This window comes from Electrona antarctica, assembly GCF_951216825.1.
Source record: "Electrona antarctica genome assembly, chromosome: 10".
In the NCBI taxonomy this organism is placed as follows: Eukaryota; Metazoa; Chordata; class Actinopteri; order Myctophiformes; family Myctophidae; genus Electrona; species Electrona antarctica.
In genome coordinates, this window is record NC_136791.1 from 31,843,329 (window position 1) to 31,865,109 (window position 21,781).

The following is a 21,781-nucleotide window of genomic DNA, read 5'->3' on the forward strand; positions in this document are numbered from 1 at the left end:
AGACGGAAGGTCAAGGAGGGTCTATAGATGTGGCGCTGTTTATGTGCGTCCGCCCGGAGCCCGAGGCCCTCGCTCCCCCATATCACAACAACACCACAGTCAATACGCTCCAAATTGAGCCCTCACGCAGATCACACTGCACAAATCCATAATCTTAAAAAGGTTACACGTCAAACTATTAAATACTTTATTGATCCATATGCGATCTGTATACCGCCCATACAGAAATCTATAGATATTTTATCCTTTGTCATCGGGACACAGATAGGAAACAACCTCTCCCACCGCCATCCCACCAGTGTGATTTCACTGAGCCTCATAGTGCATGTGGGAAGCAATATGGCAACATTCAGATCAACAACAACAATGCAGATCAAAGTGCTTTTACCAAAATTTGTATTATAAGACATTAAGACACCGAGCAAATACCAAAAGAAACACAGGACATTTGAATACAATTAAAAAGAGAATAAAATTACAATGCAGAAGAAATCATTTAAAAAAGGTAGCTTGTACTGTAGTGGCAAACAGAAAGGTCTTCAGCTTTGAATGAAAAGAACTGGGAGTTGAAGCTGACCTGCAGTATTCTGGGAGTTAGCTTGCTCCAGATACAGTAGAGTACAATATGTGGTGCATACAAACTGAACTGTGCTTCTTTATGTTTTACTGTTCTGACTCTGGGTTCACAAAGCTGACCTGTCCCAGACGACCTGAGACGCCAGGATGGTTCGTGGTGTTTTGGCCCTAAACCATCCAATGCTTTATAAACCAACAGCATTTTGAAATGAGTTATTTTGCAGAAAGGAGTGATGTGATCCAATTTCTTGGTATCAGTAAGGACTCCAGCAGCAGCTGTGTTCGGAATCCACTGCAACTGTCTGATTCAGCATGACTTGACCCCTTGTGCTGGTACTGTAACACAAGGTAAGATTTTACTGTTTTAAAAGGTGTAATTTTAATTGAACTAATTGCTGCTTGATGCCTTGGATGCATGCTAAAGTCAGGAATGGACCTGATTAAACTTGAGATAAGAGTCATGTTCTACAAGATTTACATGTTTTCATTCCAGTGAGCGAGGGAATATTAAACTGCCAAACTGCCATGTTGTTTGATGTGATGTCACAAAGCAGGTCATTTTTTTTCCACGGTCAAAAGGGGGCTATTTTGAGAGCATCTCTGCAAACACACTGCACATTACTTTTTAAACCAATTCACCGTCGTTCGTGTGGCTGTCACCGTTCGAAACCGAAGGAAACCTCCCCAAGGCTGGAGAGACACACACACACAGATAAGAGATACAGTCACATTATAGCATGACGGCGCCACTGAAGTGTCAAACCTGACTATCTCATCACATTCCCATAATGCTCCCATCTTTTTCTCATACGTCAGCGACATGCCAATCAGCTGTTGAGTGTCCGCATCACAGCTGCAGTGCATACTAAAAAGACCCAGACGATCTCAATCTCTGTTACTGACGACATGCTGAAAACAAAAGCATGTGCTGTTATTTCCCTCTGCCAGGCTGCAAGGCTGGGTGCGGGGATATTGCATTTGATTTGTCCCTGTGTGTGTGTATCTGTGTCTCTGTGGCTAAAATCCCGAAAACCACTACACCAACGTGCATCTCTTGTGCCTGCTGCCAGTAGGTCAAGGAACTCAGACAGATACCCAAATATTTAAGGTCAAATCGGACCTCATGGTGGCATTATAACAGCCCATGTTGGACTTTGGACGTTGAAAATTAAATCATACTGAAAATGTGTTTTTCCCTGAATTCCTTGTTTGCCGCCTCTCCACATACTGTCTACGCTACACTCATTTATGCCTGACTAGATTCCTCGCCATTTAAAGTCTGTAAAAAAAGAGGGCCCCAATATATCATGAACGCAATGTCAAGTCAACCCTGAATTTGAATTCATACACCTCAAAATTTTAATTCATATAGGGAGCACCACTAATGCAAGACGTTTAATCGTATGTTGTAGAAATTAAGTTTTTCCCTGGGCTTCCTCAGAGCTTGGAGCTGCAACCCATGGATCAGGGCTTGGAGCTGCAACCCATGGATCAGGGCTTGGAGCTGCGACCCATTGATCAGGAGCTGCAACCCATGGATCAGGAGCTGCAACCCATGGATCAGGGCTTGGAGCTGCGACCCATTGATCAGGAGCTGCAACCCATGGATCAGGGCTTGGAGCTGCGACCCATTGATCAGGAGCTGCAACCCATGGATCAGGAGCTGCAACCCATGGATCAGAGCTTGGAGCTTCAACCCATGGATCAGGGCAACTACAATCATTGTCATCTGGTTACCGTGCTATAGCTGCCTGCTCCAGCTGCTTTAAAATATAGAAGTTCCAAGTTGACATTACCTGCTTTAAAATAGCAGTAGCAACTTTGACTGCTTTTAAATAGCAGATCGTGTACATCGGCTATTTACGACAAAGTATAAATCAGGCTTCAGGGAGGTGTGAATCCTCAATGTGAGAGACAGAAGGATCAGAAAGGCAGGTGCGGAGAGAGAGAAAAAAGAGATTAGGCGGTGACCATGACAGATGGAGATGGACTGAGATTGAGAACGAAGGTGAAGGGTACAGAATGCAAACGCGTGGAGGGAGACCGAATAGCAGGCAAAAGAGCTGAAAAAAAGAAAAGAAAGAATAAGGTGCGTTCGGCAATAATGAGACGGTTGGCAGTTACAAATGCGCCTGAGCGAGGTGTTATTACCTGGCATGGGATAAGAAATAGCGAATAACAGCTATAAAAAGGACAAACATCACCTTTACTAAAAGATGGTGGATGGAGGAGGATAGAGGAGGTTCGGTACATAAGAAAAGTGGTAGCCAACGAACGCTACCACTTTGAAACTGTGATTTATAAATATCTGTGGTTTTCCAAATGGTGATTTATAGCTAGTTGCGTGTTGGTGCCGCGCACCAATATCAGATCTACAAGTTCACAATGTGCCACTCTGCGGCATGTTTTGCAAATGACGCGGTATAAATCAAGCATCGTGGTGGCCATTTTAGCTCCAAGATTAAATTGACCATTATACGGTAAGCAGAAGTGAGAGTGAACACATCGCAGGAGAAGCAGAAAAGTATTTGTCCAGTGGCAGTTATGGATGCACAGTCAATAGAGAGACAGAGAATAGGGGAGGGGGAGAAATCGAAAGGGGCACATGGGAGTAGGAGAAAGAGAGCGGGGGACGCGGAGAAAGAGGTGTGACAATGAAGAATGGAGGCAGTTAAAGATATCTGGTGAGCGATCTGTTATTACAGAGGGAGGCAGACAAACAGCTCCTTTTTTCTTCTCCGAGAAATGAAGACGCTCATCAATTTAAATCGGCCGGGTGCCCGGGCCTCACCTTTTCTCTGTCAGACTCTGGGCGGTGGAGAGAGGCGCGCGCGACACCCTCCTCTTCTCCATTCATCACACAAGAGGAAGCGGACGCCCCTCCAGGGGCATCCTGGGTAATCTTGCGTGGCCGGAAACGCGGCGATGGCGCGCGCGGATGGCGGCAAGACCCCTTTTGTTATTTACTGCTCACTTAGCCCCCTCTGCACCCCGACGCACACACAATTTATGAGGACAATCCTCGGGCCCGCCGCGCTCCACTGGAGCACTCCCTGATGGATGGAGAGAGGGCCAGGAGAGGAACGAACGCGAGGAAGAGAGGGACGAAGGGAGAGTGGGGAAGACAAGGGCTGGAATTGGGTGGAGATACGGGGGTCTGACCTGTGAATTCAAGTTTTCTCTGACCTCGTTTAGAATAGAGCATGCAGACGCATGCCTCTCTGCATAGCAAGGTTATTATACTGTAGTTAACCACTTCAACCTTCATGGCCTGAATACCGGAACACTCACCCCAAAACACGCTCGCCCGGGGAAAAACCCGCCAACCACGGAACGGACACCAACGGACCTGTATTCCTAAACGTAACCTTGGTAAACTAAGCTATGCCAAAACCTAATCTTATTCCTAAACGTAACCTCAGTAAAAGGGTGCAAAAACCTAACTTTATTTCTAACCTTATCCTCAGTAAAAAAAAAAAAATACAAGAACCGCTGGAGGTGAGCGGTCCGCGGGAAAAGAAATGGGGACAAGTTGGACCTGAGTCTCCACCAAATCACTTTGCCAAAAATTGCTGTTCTACAAGCTCACACAACGCATCGCAAAAACAGTACAGTACAGTACAGTACAGTACAGTACAGTACAGTACAGTACAGTACAGTACATCAGACTGCCAACAACATTGCTCACTGCCCCACTGAACAACAGTGTGGAGTAGGTAAGATCAATATAATATCAGCATAATGTTAACACATTTTATATTCTTACAATAAAAAACGAACACTAATATATATATTTTTAAATCAACCAAGACAGCCTATAAATAAACTCATCGCAAGTGCAGCTCAAAAACTAATTAAAACTAAACTGTAATTGAACCTTGCTATTACAGTCTATCACACTGAAGTAAAAATTCCTAGTATGACCTGCACAAATAATGAAGCTCCAATTATCCTACCGCACTGTTATTAGGAAGATAAGTGATTTGGGTGTGTGTTAATAATGAGTAGGCGCGCGTGTGCGCGCGTGTGTGTGTGTGTGTGTGTGTGTGCAGCATGTGCGTGGGCTGGTGAGTGGGGCAGAGTGATTACAGTATGTCGGCAGATGCAATGTTTGGCGACGCTGGTCTCAGTAACTCAAGCCAGAAGCAATGTGCGTCGTGGTACCTGCCCATACGTCTTGTAAAATGCCACTGACAAGCCAAATGTCACCAGAATGTCAACTGTTCCGCTTTCTGTATTTTGGGGGCTCTTATTTTGCACAGGATCATTTTAGTAGCCGTCTCTGCTCTTATAGCCTCAGACAGACCTGCCTCCCATTACGCTCTCTCCGTCCTCTGCTGTCCCATTCCGTGTGTGTTGCTGCTGCCTGTGTACAGTAAAGTCTTCCATCATAACAGGCCATTAGAATAATCACTGATAACGAGCCCATGTTCATAAAGAGGCGGGAGAGTGGGATTAATGAGCTTAACCCTACTTATGTTCCATTCATTCTGTGCTGTAAATCAATAATCCAGTAATTATGTTCTTCGGCTGGGGCAAACGGAGACCCACCGGTAGCATCATCTCTCCCTGAGTTATTTGAGCTGCGCCGCCATCTCCTTTGTTCTCCATAAATTTGCCGTTTGGGACGGTCAGGTCCAAACACATATTATTTTTAGTCTGTTCTACACGGCCTAGGTGTGAGGCAACACTGGGGAATGGTGAGACTCTGGGAGGCAGAGTGCATGTATAGAAGGGGAGGGCAGAGAGAGAGAGAGAGATGGAGAGGAGTGATGTGTTGGGGCTAAGAGATCAGGGGAAAACGTGAAAAACACGGGTAGAAACAGCGAGATGAAACAACACCGGGGCGGAGGAGGAGGGTGGAGGGGTCGACTGCTGCATTCTACATTTATATCAGCGCCTCCCTTCACACCTCCCACCCCCACACCCTGTTTTCATGGTCTCATGTATCGCATTCTAACTTTCCATAATACTTCTCTGTCTCTTCCTCTCTGCCACACTGTCTCTCCTTCTGTGTTTTTCTCCATCTCGCACACACACACACACACACACACACACACACACACACACACACACACACACACACACACACACACACACACACACACACACACACACACACACACACACACACACACACACACACACACACACACACACACACACACACACACACACACACACACACACACACACACACACACACACACACAGCAAACTCATTGTTTAGTGGTTACCTCTCATATCAATCTTCTTGCACCCGGTAGATACAGTAAAGGTGCAGCGATGGTCTCCTCCATGGCCATTAGTTGAAAGTCAGATCACAGTCTCTCACACAGAGCTGTTTGCCCTAGTAAGCAACATGAATGGATAGTCCACAGTCAGAAGCAGAGCGCCTTCATATTGTATGCTTGCATTGTGAGATACAAGCTCGTTTATCTCAAAACTTGGAACACATTTGAGTGTTAACTTAGAATTCTTTCAATGCTGAAAGTGCTGTAGGCTTAAGCTTTACTGTAGGCTACTTTCAGATATGGTGGCAGTGGCTCAGGAGCAAGCATGGAAGCTTTAGGTTTGAGTAAACGGTCACGTCCCCCTCCTCCTACTAGTAGTAGAGGAGTACAGTTTTAGACCGCGGCGGAGGGGTGCCGTCTCAAGCCAACTTGAGCCACGAGAGACACCAAGAGAGAGCACGCAAGTTGCCATGTCGAACGTTGCGAAGTTCGCTTAGCCGACTCAGCCCCGTTTAAGTTGCAACCATAGAGCTATAAAGGATAGAGACCGAACCGGAGCGTTAGCCCCGCCCCCCCGATATTCATTTCAGTGGAAGTTGCTCAGTGGCGTTTTGACGCACCCGGAAGACTGCCGGAAGTATAATTATAACTCAATGGCTCGAGCGAGCGGAAGTTTAGCCTAGCCTAGCCCCGGACCTCAATTTTGAGGTCCGGGCTTACGCATGTGACGTCATGAACGTCCGTCCACCTCCATTAAAGTGCTGCAATTCCACATTTTGCCAGTAGGTAGTGGCAGCTTCAACGTTGGATAGCCTTACTGGGGGCTTGGTTGCAACCCGAGAGGCACAGAGTAGTAGAGCGTTTCTCCCGACTGACACTCAAAGTGGCTACTGGCCAATCACAGCACATCCTTCCTCAAACGCGAACAAGATTCCATGCTCGCGGCTCAGGAGGTAGAGCAGACGCTTGGGAATCAGAAGGTTCCCGGTTCGATCCCCGCCACCGCCTGGGTTAGTAGCAAAGTGTCCTTGAGCTAAACACCTGCTCCCGATGAGCAGGTTGGTGCCTTGCATGGTTTCCTCCACTGCGAATGGGTGAATGTAATACACATTCTAAAGGCACTATAAAAATGCATTTTACAGGAAGTGGCGTATCCTGGCTTGGTGTTTTTTTAATATTCATTGGAAGGTGAGACCACACAATTAACATCTGTCAGGTTAATATGTTTGGATAAACATAATGCAGAGGTTTCACCTTGACGGCCACAGTGTTGTCTTTGTTCTGGGCCTACAGAGACGAGGTAGTCACACTGGGGGTCTGACTCTGATATATTCCTCCAGTGCACAGAGGTTCCCAAAAGTCTTCAGCTCGAGACCCTAAAGAGACATTAGGTTTCTCCCCATGGGACCCAAACGTACACAAAGAGAGACTCATTATGAATCACTTAAGCCCCATTTACAAATCTTTCATTTTACATCTACAAGCTCACATGTCATCGCTCGGCTATTTTCATTATATTTTCTTTGAACAAAAAATATTTTAATCTGAACTAATACTTTTAGTAATGTCCTCAAAAATTGAGGACGGAATTGGCGCCCAAAAAAAGCCAAAATTGGTGCTGTGATTGGCCGTTGGTTGGCGTACGCTATTCTGCCCTGATTGGCTGAGCATCGCATAACGGGTGTGCCACAGGGATACAGTATATAAGTGGCAGATATTTCCGTGCTCAGAATTTGAGGACAGAATTGGCGCCGAAATGTGTAAGAGGTTAATGTAGGCCTACCCAAGTAGGTTTTACTGACACAGGAAAGACGATAGAGGACAGAGCCCGGACCCTCCTTCACCTGGGTGAAATGTACTCACTCAACCAAATACGCTGCATTCAGCAAAATAAAGAAAAAAGAGTAACATCATATCCAAAACAGAAATGGACTAAAAAAAACGATTATTTACAAAAACGGGTCCTTAAAAATGGGACCCAAAATGGGTCCATAAAACCGGGAAGCAGAATGGCCCGCGGTCCCTATATTTGATAAACACTGCGAAGAGGCTGGAGATAGAGTAGATTCAGTTAATTAGATGAGCATGGCATGAAGCATTGTACAACTGTTGTAATGACGCTGTCTGCAGGTACACATGTCACTCTGTCCACAATGACTCTATACACGGCATCATTGTCAACAATCGAACAGGACGAAACTTCATCAGATCTATATATGTTATATATATATAACTCATATCTGCTATATATGGTTACATTTGGAGGTCAAAGGTCAAAGATCTATGTCGGTGATGATGAACCACACACGGCTCAACTATATGCACATTTCTATGGTTGCCCTTGTTTGGAATACGTTGCAATGTCTTCTGGGCACAGAAAGCCTATCCTGCTGTCAGTGTTGCATTGGTCATTGCATGCAGTACCACGTTGTCCGCCCAGAGAGCAACCCTTAAGTTCACATCTATATATACATTTTAGTTCAGTTGAGCGCACATTTGTGGACACATTCTTCTCTGAGCGAGCACACATTTCTGTGGACACCAGTCACCCCCCAGCTGGCCGATCAAGTTTATTTGTCTTCACTCAGAAGCGTTAATATTGTAACCGCGACGCAGCATAACATCATAAAAGAGCCCAGAACGTCAGTGTTCTGTTCAATCACCGCGGATGCAGCCTATAGATTCCGAGAAAATTGTGTTTAAAGACAGCGCTGAAAAAGAAAGTGGACATCGTCCGATTGGCAGTGCAACGCATGTTACAGGTGCATGATGGGAAGCCAAGTTTTTTGTGTAAGACCAACACCAAACTTCTAGTAGTTTACAAAGGCTGCCGAGTGTCACACCAGCGCGTATTAACATAGGAATGAGCCTAGATGCTTGCTTATCAATGTGTGACCTGTAGGTGTTGAGCGACGTGCGACTTTAAAGCATAATAGTGTCCCACCAGAGATACATTCACCGATGCATCGCTGCCTACTGTACCTCCAGCTGGCTGCTCTGTCCTGCCTCTGGCTGCGCTGCGCATCAGGAGGCGTTTGGGACAGCGAGGAGGAGGAGAGTGATGGCAAACTCTGCTACGCACGTGCCAGTGCCAAAGTGCCAGCAGGTGCACTCTGCCAGCATCATCAGCAATCCCTGCAATAGCATCCACAACCATAAGGGGAATAGCCTGACAAGTGCTTTTGTTTTCTGTTTAATGTTGATGAATGCTACAGGTACAACTAATGGGAATGTCGTCTCTTTCTGTCCCATTTTGTTTTTTATACCGGCCAGTCATTGAACTGGACCAGTCTCTTCTGGTGGAGTTTTTTGCTCTCGGGTCCATAAGTATTTTCGCTGACACAGCTTCTACACAGCCTCAGGAGCAGTGTTTACTGTGCTCTCAGGCACAGAGTAGAGGGGAAATTATACCAGGATCTAGCCTCCTCGAGCGGAATTAAATGTGACAAATATGGCAAACTCGCCTCTGACAACTATTATCCTTATTCCTTACCCGCTGTGCGCCTCAAGTAGAACAGCAATGATGTTATCTTTTTATACTGCTCTTACACTAGTGCATGCATTCAGAACTGAACTGTGGGGAATCTGAGCACCTTGTTTATAACCACCTTCAACCTGGCAACCCCTACATTACTTTGGGCATGTAATTATGCAGAAATGTAAAAAAATAAATAAAATAAAGCAAAACAAACGCAGATCTACAAGGAGGATCTACTATTTTCGCTCTTCAGCGTACGGTGAAGTATATATATATAAGGCTTAAGTGGCTCATTTGAAAAACCAGTGTCTCGTATGCTATGCAAATACAGCAGAGCCCGGCACCTCGTCAACGTGGGTGTAACACGAGTTCAATGTTCCCAGATGAGCGGTTGGGAGGAGGTTGGCGGGGGGTGGGGTGGTGGGGGGTGGGGGAGGTTTGGGGGGAGGGCTAAGAACAGTCGTAAGAACTGAAGCAACACCAGTAACCATCTGCGTACGTTATTATTACACAGTTCCCTGGCCTTGCTCTAAATCCCTACGGTGTGGAAGACATCCAGCAATCAGTGCCCATATGGCTGGGCGACCGGCGCCGGAATTATCCTTCAAATGTGGGTTAATGAATTCATGAGCAGGCTGTTTCTCATCATGGCCGTCCGATCCCTCACACCCCGATAGACACACACCTGCCGATCAGCAGGCAGGCAGGCCTCTCGGTGGGGCTATAGCTGCCTGCGTGGGTTCCATCAACACCTCGGAAACAGGCGGCCCTTTTTGGCGGGGGCCGCCGTGCCAGGCAGAGACGACACGGGGACACCCAGGGCAAGTCCATTCATCAGTTGCCATCAGGAGCTAATGAAACGCACAGCCAGAGTGATTAAGACACAGACACCTTACTGCGGCCCCCGTGCTTAATGCATTAATCACCGGCACCGTCCGCGCGGAGCTGCATGCACCCTCTCTGTTGCCGTGTTCATTTGTGTGCGTGCGTGTGTGTATATGTGTGTGTACGGGTGCGTGCCTGTGTTCGTGTATGTATGTAGCCTAATGTATGTGTGTGCGGGCACTCGTGCATGCGTGTGAGCGTGCATGTGTGTGCGTGTGTGTGATGCAGCTTGCATGGAGAAGGTTCTATTGTCCTCGTGGTGTTTGCCCTTGGACGCGGTCCACCACCTTTGCGGTTGTGCACGTAAAAAGAAAATCCCGGCGCATGACTATACCAGGAGCTGTTCTCCCGGTGATCATTAACTCTGCGCGTTGTTAATTGATTCATGTAGCCTAACTTTGGCTGATAAAGAGGCGAACGGCAGGAACTCTAAACCACATCGTGTCCTGGAAAGGACCTGCTGTGTCTGCTTAGCAAATGAATAATACAATGCAGATGGCGTGGGCATTATTTATTTAATTTGGAATGCCGTGCAATTTTTCTGCAGACGATTACTCATCGCCGTCTGGCTATATTTAAGTTTGTCACGTGTTTACGTGTACTGTAGGGGTGGGGGGGGATTGCTGCACCTTCTTTCGGAAGTTATTGCGGCATTAAGGCGATGTTACAAATGGGTTCAGGTGACGCACCCCAGCCCCCCCCCCCCCCCCACCCAAACACCATCTGGACTGGAACCAGCAGAAAGAAAGAGGCTGCATGCTGTTTATGACAGAACCAAGATGGGCTTTTTTATACTCGGTTTTATTGCTTTACAAATGAAGACGGCCTGAAGGTGATTATTTATATCTATTAATTAACTTAATTAAAATGGGAGGGATTCGCTTCTTGCATCCCCGTATTGTTAATTACCCCTACGTGTACAATGTGGGCTGGATGATGGTGTAAATACATATGTCACCGCAGGCAAAGCCCACTGTTGCGGGAGATTAAGCTCAGCATGCGCGTTGCTGAGTTTTGTGCGCGCGCGCGCCGCATGCTTTGCACATTTAAATATCAGTGTCGCCAATCATAATGCGTTGTAATACGTCCCCCCCCCCACCAACCAACCCTCACACAACAGCAACCGTGCCAACCACCGGTCGAAGAGATATCCCGAGTGAAATATGTATAATCCCTAGAAATGAAAAAGACATTAAGGCTTTCATTGTGGCGCGCGTCTTTTGTCCAAATCGCTACCCGACGGTTTCGACTTGCTGAGTAGGCGAAACCCTCTCTCCTTTTCCCCTCGTCTATCTCTATCTCTGACTCGCCTCTGTTGCTGCAAATGGGACAGCGACCAAGGGGTCTGCACTACAAGCAGCAGATTAAAGGATTACCATTAATTAGATGTCAGGGACAGAGAGGGGGGCTTTGCCTGTCCTGGCCATGATACAATATCTGTTAATCTGCTGCGGTCCTGGATGAAAAGAAATCAGTCCATTGACAGGGAGAATTAGAAAAAAGGAAAAAAAAGAAGTGTTGGGGACGGAATCATGGGGGGCAAGGGGGTTGAGAGGAGAATGTATACAACATAAAAAGATGGAGAGCAAAGCAGAGAGGGTTTGGCATAGAGATTTGAGGAGGGATGAAAGAGGCCGAGGAGAAAAAAGGGAAGTACTATATGCTTTTGGTCCTGGGAGAAACAGAAGGAGCCTGGGATAATGGGAGAGACGAGGGGCTACAAGAGACTAAAAGGAAGTGACAATGAGGTCGGAGCAGAGGGATCCATGGAGAAACAAAGGGCGGAGAAGAGGGGTGAAGTGGTCGGGTTCAGCAAGGAGAGCAGTGGTGGCGACGGAGGAGCAGAGAAGAACACATGGACGTGCACACGGGTGTTTTCAGCCCTTATAGCTATATCTGTCAGAAATACAAATGGTTGGACCATGCATCCAGCAAGCTCAACCCATAGTCACTTTGAGTGGCCCCACACAAAGCCACGGGTGAACATGTACTGTATGTCGGACATTACTAACCCTAACCCCAAACTCTAAACCTAACCGCAAGCACGATGCAACACACGTCGGACCAAAGCATGTCCGGAGCAACGAGTGATTTGTGCAAAAACTCAGCAAAAACAAAAAGTTGGGCCTGGGCCGGCTTAGCGGTCCAGGCACCTTGGCTGGTAATCCAGCATGACAGTGTGTCGCACTTTACCCTGTGTCTTCCCCCCATCTCTCTCCCCGTTTCCCGTCTACCTACTGTAAATCTATCAATAAAGGCAAAAAAGACCAAAACATATCTTAAAAAACACAAAGATAATAATGTGAGCAGGATTCGAACCCAGGAGGTATGGATTTAAAGTCTATTGCCTATAACGAGCCATGCTATACGAACTGGCTGCTGGAATACTTTTCCAGAGTCTACTAGATTATAACAACGCCCAACTCATGGGAAAAAAAAGGAAAAACCCTGCCCAGTAGGGGAGGGGTAAGAAAGCCCTGCCCAGTAAGGGGAGGAGATGGGGAGTGAAGCCTCGTCCGATATAGCTGAGGGCTGATTTCACCCAACACCCATGGACACAGGGAGCTGGGAACAGCCTATTTTCGGCACGCGACATTCAAAACTCTATAGTGGTTGTGCTGCTTATAACCAGGCCCCGCTTCTGAGGCCAATGCGGAATTGCCTTTCGGCCAATCACAGCACGTCCTTGCACAAGTAGTATAGAGTTTCGAAGGACGCAACTTAGACAGGTTTGGCCAAATATGTTTCAACAGGAAAAAAAATATACTTATATCATCACGCCCGCTGTCTTGAATCACCGCAAACTATGTCATTTACCCAAGTGAGAAATCACTGACTGCGAATTTCAGATATAGCCTACCAGCACTCACAACTGTCATTCCTAATTGAGCGCTCGGTTGGACAGATGACAGGTATGCCAAGTGATTGACAGGTGACTGGTCAGAGTTTGATAAGGCGCCGGCCCGTAATGGAAGTCCTGACCCGGCCTTCGGTGCTATTAACCCATTCCAGATAGACAGAGCGGGGTGGCCTAGGGCCAGCAGAACACAGGCCATTAGCCTCCTGTAAAACACCCACCTGAGAGATAACTCGCAGCCACACTGCGCGGACATCCCGGCTTGGCCTGTTGTCAGCCCCGGGTGTCGGGATTGATCGCTGGCCGTGAGCTCACAGCATATACAGCTTATCACAACCGGCCCCATGCTCAGCCATGCAAGCAACAACACATATACCTGGGTGTCTGAAATGTGTGAACTATACACAAGAGACACTCGCATACACATATTTTGGGTGCACATCGGGTCGGACAGTGAATGCCCGGCGGGCACGCGTGTAGTGTGTGTTTTGTTGCAGCAGTGTGTGTGTGTGTGTGTGTGTGCCGTGCAGCATGCGTGTGAGTTGCGAAGGGGTAATTGATGGAGAAAGGCTGGGACATCATTTTCTTATGGGCAGGCATAGGGCACTCCCTCTATTTGTGGAGGGGGACTCTGGGCACCCCTCCGAGCCCCTCTCGCCTGAGACTCTAATTACTTTGGGGACCTGGAGAATTCAAAGGATTTAGATACGGGGGGAGAAAAGAATTTCCAATTTATTGCACCACTTGATGTTTGTCTTCGTTTGTGGTATGAGTTGCGCCTGCCTTGGAAGGCGGCGAACGCGCACAAAGTGCACGTTTGTGGTCCCTGATAAAAGTGAAATATTATTAGAACGCTGTCAGAGGCTGTGTTTATCCCTCGGGAGTTTGTGGCGTGTGTGTGTGTGTGTGTGTGTGTGTGTGTGTGTGTGGGGGGGGGGGGATGTTGTATGTGTGTATAGGGGGGGTAATAATCTCCTGGACAAACACAGTGCAACATGGGGCCCCCCACCACCATTCAGATAGTGCTATCTTTATCTCACAAAGCACAACCCCAACCTCCGCCTCTCTGCAGTGGTGTAAAGTAACTAATTACATTTACTTAAATACTGTACTTAAGTACAATTTTGAGGTAGCCTATTAATTGTACTTTCCTTGAGTATCAATGTCACATTTTCAGTACTTTTACTTCTACTCCACTCCACTCCGTGTGTTATAGCCTAATATAACAAGCCACGATCACTGCCGATATTGCTTAATTATACTTTTGGAGCATACGCTGAAGTATTTGCACCTTTGATCCATGAAAATCCCCCTGAATATAGTCCCATTGTTTGTTGCCGCGCCATCGTGATGCGGAAGAACAACAAACAGTAACGGCGGATGGATCCAAGTGTAAAACCCCGTTCATACTTGCATTGAACTCCTTTTTCCAGAAACCCTTGCAAGCCAGTGGATAGGTTGATTTCCGGTTACGTCATCATAAAGGCCTATTCATAGTCTGGATTTTCGGTGGTGAGGTGACCACCGGAGCTGAAATAACGTTGAGCGGTGGTGAGTAAAAACAGAGAGAAGGGCTGGAGCGGTGGCGGTGGTTTGCTCTTCACCGCAGCTCATGACGTCATGTTGTAGTTCGGTGGTCACCCCACCACCAAAAATCCAGACTATGTATGAGCCTTAACACGTCTGCCTCGTCACCATGTCCGCGACAAAGCCAGCATTTCTTTTAGGTAATCAAATAACAGCGAATGAAACATAAAACAAATAGCGGGTATGTTACGCAGGGGAAAGACAATAGAATGAAACGTGTGAATAGCGGGTTACACAGGGAAGCTGTTTTGGCCATTTGAAAATAGCAGATCTACAAGCTCACAATGCATCGCGACACATTGTGTAATTGTAGATCTGCTATTTTCAAAAGATTTTTAACTCATTTGAAAACATGAAATATTACATTGTTACATTGTGACATTTTGCATAACGAACTTTCTACCTTTGTAGCCTACTTTAAGTACATTTTGATGCAATACTTTTATTCAAGCGCATGCATTTTGAATTCTGAACTTTTACTTGTAACAGAGTATACTTCTACATTGCAAGTATTGGTACTTTTACTTAAGTAAAACATGTGAGTAATTTTCCACCCTGAACCCTGGGAGTGAATTACTTTGAAAAGTTTAACGACGGTGCCATCAGATTCATTTGTGGATTGAGTCGTATCTCATTCACTTTTATCGCGCCGTTGTTTAGACATTTACGCACACCTGTGAAAAACACAATGATCACTTTCACAGTCGAGGAATTGTTGTGCATAGAAATCCGGATGTGACTTTTTGGGAGTCCTGTAGGCTTATTTGACTGCATACAAATAATCTTTTCAGTCCCTGGGCTTCTGTAATTAGAAGTGTATAATAAAATGCAAATACTATGCCATGTAAAAACGACCATATCCATTTTAAATTTTCATTAGTTTCTAGCTTACGATTATTGCTTGCTTTTTTTTGTGCCTGATTGCAAACCAGGCCCCCCCATGGACTGTGGAAAGCGATGTCTAAACAGTTTAAAACATGCCGTCTGAAACTCCAAAGGCTCTGAAGCACGATAATCTTGAATCTTGAATCACAGTTTGGTTACGAGGTCATCTAGCAATAATTGCCAAGGAAGTTGGTCAATTAACACCTTTCCCCCGCGTGCATGTCTGGATCTGCGCGTACATCTGTATATTACACCTCAGCATAGTGGTCGGGGGAAAGGTGTTGATTCCATCCCATACATCATTTAGTCATTTTACATTAGAGGAATGCAAATCAGATGTCACACACATTAGCATACATCAGTCAAGAAGTGAAGTGCGTGTTTTTCAATCTGATTCTGCGCTCGGCGTTAACGGGCTCCGGAATGATGAGGTTGTCACATGCTCTGAAAGCTTAATTTGGAGAGTGTTACACTTTTACCGGCACAAATCTATAATGAAAGTTCAATGTCCCCCACAGGAGGATGTGATTAAAAACAAAATGCCATTGCTCAGTGATTCAGTTGTCATCAGTAGCAGCCAGGTTGCAGCCCCCCTCTGCATGCACAGACCCATGACCAATGAAATGAGGCTGTGAGAAAATGGACGGTAAACTTCATCTTCATCTTTGATCTTTAACGCATTAAAACCGGGAAAGCATCAGTGGCATTTAGGATTTTAACGACTAACCATTATTTTATAAGTCGGCCATTCTATCTATATGCTATGTGCTAATTTTTAACATTTAACGTGAACATTTTTAACGCGAGTCTTCTGGCTTCTGGGGGTCCCTGAAACAACAGTATTTTGAGGTGGGTGGCCAAATACATATAATTTGACATGAAAATGTCAAGTCAGTCACCACGGCACTGATATGTACGTTTCAGAAAACTGACTTAAAGACATTGTTTAGAATCGACCTCGGGTCTTAATGGGTTAATGGGGGGATATTTTGCGTTTCGCTCAGAGTGGTGGAGAGACCCGTAAAGCCACAGTGTTTTACAACCTCCCAGCCGGTGTTGACAAGGATTCTGCACCAGAGAGGAGAGAGAGAGTCACAAAGTCATGCAGGACATACACCTCTTTTCCACTACGAAAACTAGCTGAGAGCTGTGCCGTGCCACACATTTCAACAGCTTCTTGGATTTGTTTCCATACACTATACAGCTCTGAATTGACCCAAGCTGAGGTGACAACACTGCAACCGGATGCCAGAGCAACACGGCCATTCTTATCCACTTCAACCTTATAAGTATGTTTTGTTGAGCAGATGTTCCCTATATCATGTCTAGAGGTTCCCCGATCGATCGGCCACCGATCGGCAATCGGCCGATATTCACTCCAACTGCTCTCGATCGGTGATCTGCAATTTACTCGATCTGGAGAAACCAATAAGTGGTATAAAAGTAAATCATATACATTATATAGTATAATATCGTTTTGCATCTTTGTGATGAAACAGCCTAAGTGGAGAAGTGGAGAACCTGGCACAATGGTGCCAGGAGAACAACCTGGCTCTCAACGTCGACAAAACAAAATAGCCTAGTAGCCAAAAAGTGAACCCGGACATGTTGAGTACACCAACGTTTTATGTTAGAAATGTTTAGTATGGGTCCCCAGCATGTACAAACTGCCAGATGCTAACTTGCATATGTTGAGCAATTTTCATAATTGGCATAATATGTGACCAGACCATTAACAACCTATAGAAGGCAAAATATTCAAAATGTCATCATGCTTTATCTAGCATGTGATGTGTCAAACTAGGGGGTTTTCATGATGCTGAATCCATTCCAAGCAATAGTTGCAAAAAAACACTCATTGGGCTTAAAACGGCCATGCCCACTTGCCCGAATGTGCTGACATCATCAATTTGTGATGACGGCATTGGCCGTTTTTAGCCCAAGTGTTTTTTTTGCAAAACTAATGCTTGGAATGGATTCAGCATCATGAAAACCCCCTAGTTTGACATGTCACATGCTACATAAAGCTTTACATGATGATATTTTGAATATTTTGCCTTCTATAGGTTGTAAAATTGGTATGGTCACATATTATGCCAATTATGAAAATTGCTCAACATATGCAAGTTAGCATCCGGCAGTTTCTACATGCTGGGGATCCATACTAAACATTTCTAACATAAAACCTTGGTGTACTCAACATGTCCGGGTTCACAATGGGGCTATATGGGCTGGCTACAAGACTAAAAGAGCTGATCTTCGACTACAGGAGGCCTCCCAGAGACCACTGTCCCATCCAGATTGGGGGTGCTGCAGTGGAAAGGGTCAGAGTGTTCAAATTCCTGGGGGTGCACATCCCTGAGGATCTCACCTGGGCAGTACAGACGGAGCGGGTGGTGAAGAAAGCACAACTACTTCCTGAAAAGACTCAAGAATGCTGGCATGGACCCCAAAGTCCTAAAAGCTTTCTACAGAGTAGAGACCGACCGATATGGAATTTTGTGACCGATACGATAACCGATACGATAGAGGGTAACAATCACTGATAACCGATATGCAACAGATATACTGATTTTTTTTTAACTGGAATAAAAACAGGCCTTTTTTTTTGGATTGTGGAAAGATTTTAGCACCGATATGATTATGCAAAGGTACAGTCAAAGTGACCGTAGTACAGACAGCCTTGCTTTCTTAAACCAATGACTTTTCAAGGCTTATAATATTTTTTTACTTTTCACTCAAAGAGTAAATAAATACTGTAGCAGATAAATTAGAGGGGCCTATAGCATATACACCGTTTACTTACACACTAGTAGCCTATCCCACTTTCAGTATATGTAACAGACCCCAAGTTGATAAGATATGCAGACAATATAATACCAAGAACTCCCAGTTTCAAATGCATTAGACCCCCATTTGATACCATTTTGCTCTCTGGGAGTACACCATCATCAGTGTTAATTTAACTCTGAAAATCAGGGTCCATTTGGTTCCATTTGTATGCTCTTGGAGTATAGGCTACCCCAGACTTGACAGTCAGCACTATAGTTGATTATTTTAATTTTCGGACCATTTCTGATTTACTGACTTTGAACTGGCCTATTAACATTTGTATATAGACCTGGTTGCTTGTTTCTCTCTCACATCCACGAAATGTGGCAACCCTTGTTTTGCGCATGGATGTTTTTTTTGCTTTAGCATAGTTAGCACAGTAGCTAGCAGAGGTTGCAGCAGCTGCTGCCGTCATGAATAACAGTATTTAGCGCAAGTTTCTGTCCCAGAAGGATATGCGTGGCTGCTCCTCCTTTTCTAGAAGGCGGCCCATCGGTGACATTTTCACGGATACGATACGCCCATATATGGTCATATCGGCCGCCGATATATCGGTGTACCGATTATCGGTCGGTCTCTACTACAGAGGCACTACAGAGAGCATCCTGACTGGCTGCTTCACTGCCTGGTATGGCAGCTGCACCGACCTCAACCGCAAAGCAATGCAGAGGGTTGTGCGGACAGCCGAACGCATCAGCGGATATGATCTCCCCCCCATCGAAGCCCTGTATGACGAACGTTGTGTCAGCAAAGCTCGTGGAATTATGAAGGACCCAAGCCATCCCAACTGCAGACTGTTTGAGATGCTTCCGCATGGAAAACGTTTTCGCAGTCTCAAAGCCACTGGAAATTGACTGCAAAAAAGTTTATTTCCCCGATCAGATACATGAACAAACTGATATAAGAACCACATCGAAACAGGGCAAAGGAAAACACTAGCCCCAGCCCCCCAACCCCCTCGCCCACTTCTCGCACTATTATGCTCAAATTGCACATTTCTAAACTACATTTTGTTGTATATATGGAACATAGCCTCAAATTGCACCTTTTTAAACTACATTTTGTTGTATATATGGAACATACCCTACTGTGAAGCTGTTCATAAAAGGTTGACCACACTGATCGGGACATCCTATAGTATCAACATTATATCCATATCATGATATTAGACTGGATACTGTCTGTGATTTTGGATATTGTACTATTGTGATATGGCATAAGTGTTCTATAAAAATATAAATATCGGATACTGTGGAAATACTTCCATTGAAATCTTTCCATACTATGTTACGTACATGAGCAATAATGTATTATGATGTACTATACCTCCTCCTTCAGTTTGTTCTGGTTATCATGGAAACAAACACAACAGAACATCACATAAATGTCCAGAACGGGTTCTTTTATTTATTTCAGCTTACGGAAGGTGCTGCCGGTTCCCATTCGTAATGGAAAAGAGCCAATAGAGTGTGGGTTTGGAAAACAATCCCTCAATGACAGCATGAAGTGTCGTTAATGGTCATTAATGCCACTGATTCTCCCTTTAATAGAGAGCAGTGTTGAGCAAGGTGTCAAGCGGCATGACGTCGTCGGAGTGTGTGTCCGTGCGTTGGCCTGAGCCTAGTGTGTGTAGGAGTGTGACAGACAGAATGAGACCTCTCAGTGGAGGTGTGGGGGAGACAATCAATACATCCCCGCGAGGTTGTGACTGCAGCCTGACTCGTTATGCGCAGGAGGGGAGACTGGTGCTGCGTCCGTGGCCGAGGGCAGAGCCAGGGGAGTAGGCACACACACACGCATGCATGCACGCATGCACGCACACACACACCGAGAGAGAGAGAGGCCCCATGACACTGGCCTTCCTGGGCCTCTTTTTATGACACGTGACAAGATAATTAGTCTATATACCACCCCTCCAAACATCTCCCTCGGGTCTAATCTCTCTCTCTCTGTCTTTTTCTGTGGACGAGTGCTGGATTCCTGCCCTCATACAATTCCTAAGTGTCCCTTTCAAAGCCATGTCTCTTGCAAACGTGATGTGGTCTCCCAAACCATAGGAAACTATTAGTAACATTATCTCTATATTATACTGTACATGGATTTAAAGAAAACATGAAATGAATATTCAACTGTATAGCCTAGAGCATCGACTCACAACGTTTTTGAGTGGTGCAACCACTCCCTTACGGAGTGTGGGTGTGGGTGGGTGGGTGGCTGGGTGCGTCTGAGCACGAAAACAGCATGGTTGTTTTTCACCACCTGTGCGCAACCCTGTCATTTCTCAACAGTTTCGGACGTGGGGCGGCTCGCCGGAATCGGGCCGCCCCCCCACCCCCACACGGAGTTGCACCACTCACTTCACACGGGTGTGATTTTTTCATTTCAGGGAACTAATTTGATATGATTCTGGGAGCCCAATATATACTGTCAAATCTACAAGGAGTAAGTAAGGGGGGGGGTCCATTTGATTCCAATTGACTCTCTGAATTAGGACCATCTATCATTTAGCTGGGGACCACCCAGAACCGCATCAAGGACCCCTGGGGGTCCACTGACCCCACATTGAGAACCCCACACATTGTGGCCTCTCTTAAAAAAACTGAAAAACTAACTTCACTGATGAGAGTCCCAGAGGTGCTTTTGCAATAAATCTAATAACGGGTGCATCGCAACCCGATCTGGTTTACGGGCAGCATTTTCCTGGACCGGGACTGTGGGGCAGCAGTTCTGTTGAGCCGTCCCTGATCCCCATCCATTTCTATGCATGCTGCCAGTAAGCAGTGCCAAAGTGCTGATAGCCCTCATTAGAACTGCACAATCCAGGAAAAAGTCCAGCTAATTCCTGCCCACAGTGAAACAATGACCACCGCAGGACAGTTGAAGGTCAAGATAACACACACACACACACACACACACACACACACACACACACACACACACACACACACACACAGTGAATCTCCGATGTCAAGTGAATCAATATGTCAGTTATGTATGACGTATATGACAGGGGGTTCCCAATCTTCCCCCCCCAAATAGCCACAGCCTCTGAATGAATTTGAATTGAAATCAAATTGTACATAATATATACGTATTTACAGTATAATCTTCATGAATATTTCTCTTGCTTAGCTTTCTTTTCTTTTTTTCTCTACTTTCCAATTGAATGCCCCTAGATGGCTCGCCTCCGAGTAGCCACGGTGAAAAACAACAACAACCACATCAGTAAGACAGGCAGAAACCGACAGCAAACCATTATGTCGAATCTGTTTGCGGAGCTCGCAGCCTAAAACGGCAGGAGGGGATGTGTTCTCTCGCGCTTGTTAACGCTAAACGGATACGACTGCGAAAGGAAACGGGCTCGCCAACTGAGGCTGAGCCCCTGCGAATGCATGTGAATCGAGGTGATGCCTGCGATTTCCGGGGAAAGCACATCAGCCAATTTGT

General features: G+C 45.9%; 1 long non-coding RNA gene across 1 annotated transcript in view; it reads right to left on the reverse strand.

The window, feature by feature from the left end:
- Positions 1-371: 371 nt before the first annotated feature.
- LOC306931026 overlaps positions 372-21,781 on the reverse strand; it is an 81,084-nt gene continuing 59,674 nt past the window's right edge. Inside the window, exon 4 of the long non-coding RNA XR_013790954.1 lies at positions 372-912. This is a non-coding gene — a long non-coding RNA (uncharacterized lncRNA). The remainder of the gene's footprint in view (positions 913-21,781) is intronic.